The following is a 7732-nucleotide window of genomic DNA, read 5'->3' as shown; positions in this document are numbered from 1 at the left end:
GGAAGCCAAAGATTCTAAAAGAGGAGGCTCAACTTCTTGCTCAACCTCCTGCCTGGTCCAACATCAGACAAATCCATTGCTTTCTGCGGCTGCTGTCCACTTTGCTGTGCTTCCTGAAGCGATTGTGTACTACTTTGTGAAATGGACGAATCCAATTCAACATCACTACTTTACGATGTGATTGGTTTGGCTGCCTTACTGACAGACATGGTCCTGGGCTTTGGTTGGGAGGGTTGTACTGTTGATGCAGGAGTGCTGCTCTCAGCTTGCTTGCTGGAGGTTGGTAGAGCAGGCACAACTGTTCTGAAAATGGTTGTGGGCGGCACGCCAGAGGTGGAAATATGCTTCTTCTGCTCCCCACTTGCCACTTTCTTGGCAGCACCTTTCTGTAGGGCCATCTTGAAGCTGTCAGTTGGCAGTGGCACTTAACTTCACAACACGTTGAAGAGATGACCGTGTTGCATAGTCAGTCACGCTTCACGTCATGCACAGGTCTTTTGTATGGCAGTACTGTGAGTGATGTCTCTTCTCTTGGGAATCTAAAAGTAAACAAGCAAGAAAAATATCAGTGAAACATGGCATTGTTGCAGTTCAAGTAGTAGTACAAACAAACAATATCATTTAGTGTGGTTACTTAAGTTATTAGAAATAATTAACAATAGCATACAGTGTTCATTTGTAAAAGGGAAAACTACACCAACATAAATGTTCATGGTGTAAATTCAGGAAGGATTAGAAAGAGCAACAACAACAAGACAATGCAGCTGTAGCTGTCTGCTTTATGTGTAATGCATCATGTGGGACAAATGACAATAGAATAATCCTTAAACAATGACTGCTGTTGTGCACCTATAGCAGACATGAGGTTGCATCATTGATGCCAGATGTTATGAAAATGGTATAAAAAATCTAGAAATAATTTAAAAAATGTAAATAAAAAATTATAAATAAGTGACATTATCCTCAAGCATATCATTCATTTTAATTCATTAAACTGCTATCTAATTTCTCAACCATCCATGCAAGTATATAGTAACGGGCCACACTGACTTTGCACATAAAATGGCTGCCTGCCATTGCCACATGGCCATCAACAACAACAACAACACAGAGCAAAAAGGCATTGATAACAAAGAGAAGAAGACATGAAGACCTATGGCAAAAGTACACTAGCTACCGACACATAATGGCCACAGACTGACCACATAGTGAACCAGCAAGGTAAAATGGCTGCAACATAATGATAGAAGAACAACACATGCAAAATCATGGGAAAATCACATTGGATGCCTACACAAAATAGCCACCAGCCACATGGTCAAACAGAAAGCAAGGAGGCTTGAGGAACAAAGAGAAGTTATACAGGCCTATGGCTAAAGCACACCTGCTGGCTACACAAAATGGCTGCCAGCCAGAGGGTCGGAACAACAACAACCAGCAAGTAGGCATGGTCACTCACAAACAGAGAAGACATGCAGTCCTATGGCAAAAGCACACTGGCTGGCTACACAAAATGTCTGCCAGCCACATGGTCAAAACAACAACAACCAGCAAGGAAGCATGGCCACAAACAGAGAAGACATATAGGCCTATGTGGAAAGCACACTGGCTGGCTACACAAAATGGCCACTAGCCTCATAGTCAGACAACAACAACAACCAGCAAGGAGGCATGGTCACAAACAGAGAAGACGTGCAGGCCTGAGGCAAAAAGCACACTGGCTGGCTATACAAAATGGCTGCCAGCCACATGGTCAAAACAACAGCAACCAGCAAGGATACATGGTCACATACAAAGAAGAAATGCAGGCCTATGGAACTAGCTCACTGGCAGGCAACACAAAAATTCCACCAACCACATGGTCAGACCAACAACAAGTAGGAGGCCATAAAAACAAAAAACACATGCAGGCCTGAGGTGGACACTGACTATACAAAATGGCCCCTGCCCACATGGCATACCAAACAACAAAGGCAAATGGTGGCCTATGCCAAACACACATACACACAGACAGTGGCCAGACAAAAGAGGCATGGCAGCACAGAGAACACAGCATCAATTCAGCAATGCCAAAAACGAAAGTTAACAGGGCTAAAATTCTTTAAAGCGCTGGGAGGATCCTGCTGGACAGGAACAGGAAGTTGGAGTCTCTGGGGCACTTCCTACAGGTTTGATTTTTTTTTTTAAAAGATGGTTTCTTGCACAACAAAAACAACTGAGAAGAAAATCCACTCCAAATGTCTCTCAACTGCATTCTCAAGTAGAAAAGCTGCTTGACCACTCAATTTGCAATCACAATCGGCTATATGAATGCGAAGTCTCATTTGAGCTCACTAGCAGTGTGAGAAGTCTCGCACGTGCTCGCAAGCGGCCCGAGAGTCTTGGCACTCGCGGTTGACCATAAAAGAAAACTCAAGAATGCGAACAGAAAGAAAACCTCCGCTTTGCGCCTGAATGCCGGAACTCCGAATTCTGCAAACTCCGCGAGCGGTGAGAAGTTTATCACCTGGGCTTAATTGTCACATGGGAGAGGACCTCAAAATACATGACTTCGGGATGAGTGCTGTACTAAACCTTTGCCTGTGGTTGGATCTAATCACTAATTGCATTGTTGTCAGAGGGGAGCCTGAATGTTTCTAAATTCCAATTTGAAAAGTATCATTTTTATCTTAAATACTTCTGAATGCACTGTATAAACCAATTTACTAAGGTGAAATATTTCTGCAGGGTAATAATATACACTTTTTTGAATTTTTAAGAGACTATCATTGTTTTATACATTTGCTGTCTTTGGAAATGAAGGTGTTCCCAAAGTTAAGGGATGCAGTACACTCTACTTACATCCTTTCTTTAAATACAATTAATCTTTAAAGAAATGCATTCTGTTTATTGAACATTTTTTAATGGTAGTCTAAGTCCATTAAACCCAGGGGGCAGCATGGGCCATATTCTGAGTATCACTGGGCTAGAACATGTGTCTCTGTCTCTGGCTCCAGTTAAACGATCTCAAATAAAAAGAAAGAATTGATATGCTCCTTTGTTCACAGAGGACCTTCGGATCCTCAAGCAGAACTGTAGAAGACAAGAAAAAAATTGTGCACTGCCTATTGTGAACTAGAAAAAGGTCCATTATAAAAACTGTTTAGCTATATACAAAGTGCAGATTCGCAAAGAAAAAGCAGCATTTTCACAAGGAAAATTAAAGCAGCAAGTAATTGTTCCAAAGAACTGTTCTCAATCATTAAAAACTTCTATCACTTCCAATTCTCTCAAGGACTATGTCTAGTCCTTTTGTAACACCCTGGCAGAGGCTTTTCACCTCAAAGTAGAGGACATCTATAAAATCTTTAAGTCCTTCATTGCAGGAGCTAATCTGGACTTTGCCATTCCGCCTCATCAGGCTACATTTGAAAAGTTTGAGAGTTTAATTGCTCCTACAAGAATGGAGATCATAAAACTGATTGGGTCAGCAAAATCTGGTTCACCATGTGATCCCAATCCACCTAAGGTAACCAGCATTACCAAACAATTGCTACCACTCTGACACACACATATTTCATCAGATTTGTGTCTCAGGCCTCTCCCCCACTTTGTGGAAGAAAATCTCAGTGCTGCCTCTAATTAAAAACCCTCTCTCGACCCACAAATTGTAAGTAGTTACCGGCCAATTTCTCACCTTACCTTACCAGCTAAACTAATCAGGAAAGTGTTGAATAGGCAATTGATCGACAATATTCAGACCTAGAGTTATTTGGTTTCCACTCAGCATGGAGACAGCTCTTATTAAAGCCTCTGAGGCGATCAGAATTGATATGGACCAATGAAGAAGAGCTTGTGCTGCATGATCTATCAGCCTTTGATACAGTTAATCATGGGCTGCTGATGAATCGACTTAGCAAAATAGGGGTGTCGGGCAGCTTGGAAATTCATTTCTCAATGATCAAGAACAAACAGATAATCTGGGAGACTTTACCTCCTTTATATATTCTCTCCCTTGTGGAATCTTGCCGGGCTCATCGCACAGCCGGCCACTTTTTAATATCTATGTTTCACCTCTGGCTGAGCTTATAAAATCATTTGATTTTTCCCTAATCTCATATGCAAATGACACGCAAATTGTTGTGTCATTGGGCCCAGGGGACTCAGGAAGTGATTCCAGATTCAATGACTGCATGGAGGCATAAACTACCTTCAACTGAATGTAGCAATGACTGGGGTTTTGATCTTTGGAGCCAAACCTTTGTTTTGGTCCACATCTTGGTGGCCATCTGAACTCGACACATCTCCTCTCCCCTCAGAGTCAAGTTCAATGACACACCTACTTTTTCTGATCAAGCGTATGCAGTTACTGCAACCTCCTTTCATACTCTCAGGCTGTTGAAAAAGATTTTGCCTTCCATTCCTTCCAATTTGCAGAAAATAGATGTTACCTCGTTTGTGATAGCTTGGCAAAGATCAACTACTGTAATGGGCTATATCTTAATGCTCATCAGTAAGTCATTAAAAAAATTGCAAATATTGCCAAATGCAGCATCTCCACTTCAGTTTAAAATTCTTAAATATCAATCCTTTACTAGTTTTCCCCCTCCAACATGGCACCGAAGGCCAAGAAGGAAGCTGTCCCTGTTAAAACCAAAGCTTAATCCAAGGCTTTTAAAGCTAAAAAGGCTGTTCTTAAGGGGTTACACAGTCTCAAGAAGAAGAAAATTAGGACAGCCCCCACTTTTAGGAGGCCGAGGACCTTGAGGTTAAGGAGGAAACTGAACTATCCCAGGAAAATTGCTCCTCGTAGGAACAAACTTGACCATTATGCAATCATCAAGTTCTCACTTACCACGGAGTCTGCCATGAAGAAGATTGAAGATAACAACATGCTGGTCTTCATTGTTGATGTCAAGGCTAACAAACAATAGATCAAATAGGCTGTAAAGAAGCTTTATGATATTGACGTTGCCAGGTGAACACTCTTATTAAGCCCAATGTCAAGAAAAAGGCAAATGTGCATCTAGCTCCAGACTACGATGCACTGGATGTAGCCAACAAAATTGGCATCATCTAAACCTGCTCTGTAGACGCCAGTACAGTTCATTTCTAAGTTTGCAGGAAACTACATTGGCTTCCAGTCAAGCACAGAATCACCTTCAAAGAGCTTTGTATCACGTTCAAAGCACTGCATGGCAAAGGTCCAGATTATCTTCTTAAAAGCTGTCATTTGTACATGCCAAGAACTTCCTTTTGATCAGCATCTGCTAAATTAATAGCAGTACCTAAATTTCATCGCTTGTCTTGGGGAGGCAGTAGCTTTGTACTGGAGCAGCATAAGCATGGAATTTGCCCCCATTAGACATCAAAGCTATGCCCACTCTGCTGGCCTTTAGGGGGTCTTTGAAAACCTGTTTTTTGTCTGTACTAAACATTCTCACACGTTTGGGCATTCTCTCTTCCTTTGTAAACTCAGCTAGTGCCAAGACTCCTTTTAGGTGTCTGAGCGCTTTACACAATATTAACATAACTTATGTGCTAAATCTTGCCCTATTTCATGGCTTAGTTTAGGATTAGCATCCTCATGAAGAAGATTTTTAAAAAGTTTCCAAGAAATTGAATATCTTGCTCACTTTGATCCTGTAAAATCAAAGATATATTTAATAGACACATAACAGAAGCCCTTTATTGGAAAACTGGTCACTATATAAAGTTGCTCAATTTTATATGTATATAAATAATGTTGGAAAATGTGTATTTTATGAGGAAGGCTTTAATAACTACAGACCTAATATCACAATCCCAGAGTTCAAGATTGATGTTGCAATGAAGAAATAGTAGATGGAAAAAACATCCAATCGGAAATATTATATGATATTGCAAGTACAAATAATCTTCCCAATCAAAGTCCAGCAGACCCACTTGAGGCAACAAATGAAAGAACAATAGCTATGGAATAAATGTGTAAGGACTGTGACAACTTTGAGTACATATTATCACAATTACATTGTGATCAATATGCAATATTTGAGGAAATTAAAACAAGTGTTGATCATAGACTACAACAGGAGCATAGTTTATGTACATGTTCTGAATATCGGCCTATATCTTAATATATATCAAGCCAAGCTGGTCAAACTTTTCCTATTGTGAATGAGTATTTATGTTTAATGATACGAAGAAGTGCTCTAGATAATGCAAACATTCATACCATAATTACAGATGTCACTGCTACTCAAATTTCCATATCCAGACACATTTTCAATTGTCCTGCAATTATTTACCACCATGGAGAAAACACTAATTGTGGCCATTGTACCATATATCTAAGAAACAATACAGGATGGACTGAATGCAATGGCACTACGTTAACCTTAAAACACTGTTTGCCCAAAAATGCATTAGACTGTTGCCTTCTCATACTAACTCCTACATTTTAATTGTTGGTGAAAAACAGAACCTTTGTGAAAAATGGATTAAATACATTGCATACAACCTATAGTAAGTACATCATCATGTGGCCTAGCATGGTTGATGGCTTTTGAGGAAATCTGATTTAGATACGAAATGAAGATAGTAATGAGGAACAGCTTTACCAATTACAGTGGAACTCACAGTTGAGCTAGCACAGTATTCTTTAGGGTGTTTCACGGTCCATTTGATTTATGTTTTCTCTAGTGTTTCATGGTGAATAAAATGTAATGCAATTCTACACCCTGGTGGGTGATAAAAGATGACATACATTAGCAACTTTCCAGTTGCCATCATCTGAACCACACTAAATAAAATATGTTTATTTTAATATCGATGCATGCTAAATAATCTTTATTTTAAGTTCTGCAATGTAGTATTTCAATTGAATTTAAAACATCACATTGCTTAATTAGAAAGTAATGATAGTATTTACATAAAATATGTACATACTTTTTGAGACGTTGTTGCGTACTGTTCACTCACCTTCTGATTTACTGTTTGATTGTATGCATTACTACCAATAATGGTAAGTTAAAACTTAACAATAATACTCAGCTCTTTATTGTAGATATTTTGAAAATAGTTCCAACAAGAAGTATTTGTTTTGCCCATAAACTCTAGGTTAACAGGACAAACTATAAAAGAAAACAAAAAACACGCACGGAACAAGGCATAAAGAAACCAGCTCTGTAAAAAAATGAAGGTTTTCGGGAGGACAGCGCTAAGCCGTGACAAGCTCGCGATGGATATTTAAGTCATTCTCCGCTGCGACCATAACTGTTTAGAAGTAAAGATAGTAAGTCACAGTCCATGAATATGGCTCTACAATATTGCACTGCCAGATGACAGCAACCTGCGACCCAGGTGATGGAATGGTGGGTGGAGCCATGGTTCAGTGGCATTATGAAAGTGGAAGGTTCAGCAGCCAGCGGAATATCCCCAAGTGCTGCTGAAGTTCCCATCTCCAGTTGGGCTAAATCCAACTGCCTCCTTGTTTTTGCCTGTGCCAAAGAGTTGGCATGCCTGGCGCTCATATGCTTCTTTATACCCATTGTCCCTAGGGAGTACTGCTGTCCTGTTCCACAAGAGATAAATTTATTGCACAAACAACAAGTCAGCTGCTGGGCATTGACTTTCTTCTCCCTTCGTGGAATGGAGAAGACTTGCTGTACACCTGACTGCTCCAGCTTCCTCCTGTGCCCCAACTCTTGCTCCTCCATTACAATAGCCTCCACTAATGCATGTTGAGCAGCAGCAGGTTAACCTCCTTCAGCCA

General features: G+C 40.2%; 1 long non-coding RNA gene and 1 pseudogene across 1 annotated transcript in view; one reads left to right on the top strand and one right to left on the bottom strand.

Annotated features, from left to right (window-relative positions):
• Positions 1 to 429: 429 nt before the first annotated feature.
• The window catches only part of LOC146809850 (uncharacterized), a 102221-nt gene continuing 94918 nt past the window's right edge, over positions 430 to 7732 (bottom strand). Inside the window, exon 6 of the long non-coding RNA XR_014966493.1 lies at positions 430 to 539. This is a non-coding gene — a long non-coding RNA (uncharacterized LOC146809850). The remainder of the gene's footprint in view (positions 540 to 7732) is intronic.
• LOC146809851 (large ribosomal subunit protein uL23 pseudogene) lies at positions 4593 to 5059 on the top strand (annotated as a pseudogene).

Source organism: Triturus cristatus, chromosome 7 (assembly GCF_964204655.1).
Source record: "Triturus cristatus chromosome 7, aTriCri1.1, whole genome shotgun sequence".
NCBI classification, from domain to species: domain Eukaryota; kingdom Metazoa; phylum Chordata; class Amphibia; order Caudata; family Salamandridae; genus Triturus; species Triturus cristatus.
The sequence above is the reverse complement of the archived record's forward strand: the minus strand, read 5'-3'. Positions and strand labels throughout refer to the sequence as shown.